Source organism: Rhinopithecus bieti, unplaced genomic scaffold (genome assembly GCF_001698545.2).
Source record: "Rhinopithecus bieti isolate Rb0 unplaced genomic scaffold, ASM169854v2 scaffold_7580, whole genome shotgun sequence".
NCBI classification, from domain to species: domain Eukaryota; kingdom Metazoa; phylum Chordata; class Mammalia; order Primates; family Cercopithecidae; genus Rhinopithecus; species Rhinopithecus bieti.
The window spans coordinates 1781022-1783075 of NW_016805470.1; the positions used below are offsets into that span (position 1 = coordinate 1781022).

At 42.6% G+C, this 2054-nt stretch overlaps 1 pseudogene; it reads right to left on the bottom strand.

Moving 5' to 3' along the window:
- Window positions 1-1052: 1052 nt before the first annotated feature.
- LOC108530009 (ubiquitin-conjugating enzyme E2 variant 1-like) lies at window positions 1053-1491 on the bottom strand (annotated as a pseudogene).
- Between the last annotated feature and the right edge of the window lie 563 nt (window positions 1492-2054).

Consider the following 2054-nt stretch of genomic DNA (forward strand, 5'->3'; position numbering starts at 1 on the left):
GGGATCATGTGTGCTTCCAAGTGTCTTCATGTGGCCTTTCTCCAAGTTTAACCACCAAGGACTCTGAGAGCTGGCAGGTCTGAGTAACTCTGGTGACTATTCTTTTCACCTTATCAAAACCTGAGTTAAAAACAATGCATCAGCCGATGACAGCAGAGAGTGGCAGGGCTGAGGACCCAATACTCATTTCCCAGGCTGGTGGAGAGTGAGTAAGTATGGTTCCAAAACTAAACAAAGTGAGGTCAAAGACTCTTTCCAACCTTACCTGATGGCTTCTGGCCAAAGCAAGGAAGTGTCATGGAAGCTGTTGCGTGGTGATGGTGCAAAAAGCAACCTGAGGAGGATGGAATAAAAAGCAGCACCCCTTGATAAAGGTGGGGGAGAGAAGATATGGGGAAAGCTCTGAATTCCTCATCAAAGGCCAATCTCAGAGGGGAGTGGAGGGGTTACAATCTATGCTTTGGCCAAAGGCGGAAGCGGAGGAGTGTGGGGGAAAGGATGATGGCTTGGAAGGGGCATCATTTAAGACTTTAAGAAACCAGTGGTGCAGGCAAAGCACCCCACACACCCAGCAGTAGTCCCACAGGCTGTGACCTGAAGCCTTCACATCTACTCTAACAAGCTCCCCAAGCTAGAGGGCTGTTGTTGCAGGGAAAGTGGGAGGTGGGAGGATAAGGGGAGAAGGCAGAGACCCCAGGCCATGTAATCAGCAGCAAGGTGATTGTGTGAGTGTCTTTTCACAGTTGAGTTAGATGTGCCCCACCAGTTATGATGGGAATCAATTTAAACAGACTTTCTTGATCCCAGAAGTTCAACTACGTGGACAGTGGCTACACTTGACAGGATGACTTGTTATAGTACAACTTACATATTTCAAATGGACAAAAAATTAGTATCATTTACAGTATCTTAACTTCCTTTGAATGGGAGCTTCCTTTCCAGTACTCTGAGGTCTACAAGACATATCTAGAAAATTTACTGCTGTGAAAAATGAAGACTGCTTAAATAGAATGTTGGGGGGAAGGGGAAGGGCCTGTGGTTTTTCTTTTTGATTAATTGCTCTAACACTGTCCTTCAGGTGGCTGAGGGAGTTTCATATTTTCTTTAGACATCATTAGGTGCCGAAGCTCTTGCAGGACAACTTTGACGCTATATGAATTCTGCCATTTTGATAGCACTGATATGGCTCTTGCGTCCACCCCTCCATTAGAACTATTAACTCCATTCATATTAATTTCTTGTTACAAATCTTACGGGGGGGGGGGTGTTTCTGAGTATTTAGGTCCATATTCTATTTTAAGGCTATATATTCGGTTTTCATAAATTGTTCTTGGAGGCCCAATTATCATCCCTGTCCATGTTGTGTCATGTCTTTGTAATCTTCTAGACTCCAGCTAACTGTGTCATCTCCTACTCCTTTCTGGCTTTCTTCGAGTTCTTCCAACAGAAATTGCAAGGGACTTTTACTACTGAGCCTGTTGTGGCTGTCATCTTGCGTTGCTGTCACTTGAAGTGGTTTATTAATAATTATTGTTTACAATGTGAAAACCATGTAAATACTATTTACTGCAGGCTAAGTACATTTTACATTCCAATTTGCTTTATTATTATTCTTAGAAGTACTAACAGCTTCATTTTTTATCACCTGTATACTTTTTTTTACAAATCAATTCTGTTTTTTTCTAACAGCCCCATCCAATTTGCCTACTCCAGGGTGTCTCAACAGTAACACTATTTTCATTTTGGCTTGATATTTCTTTGTTCTGTGGGGTTGCCCTGTGCATTGTAGGCCCTCACTAGCTGCCTATAACACCTCCCCCACACAATGCAAACCAAAAATATTTCCAAACATTGTCAAATGCCTACGGGGAAGAAGAAGACAAATTCACCCCGATTTGAGAACTACTGATTTCAACATATCAGAAACTCTATCAAACTCCCTTTCTTCTTCTACCTCATTCTGGCTGGACATTCACATTCTTTGATATCATCCTGGAGCTCTCAGTTGACGGATTTGGCTCTGTGGTTTACTTGTCTCCTCTTTCTTGGTTAAC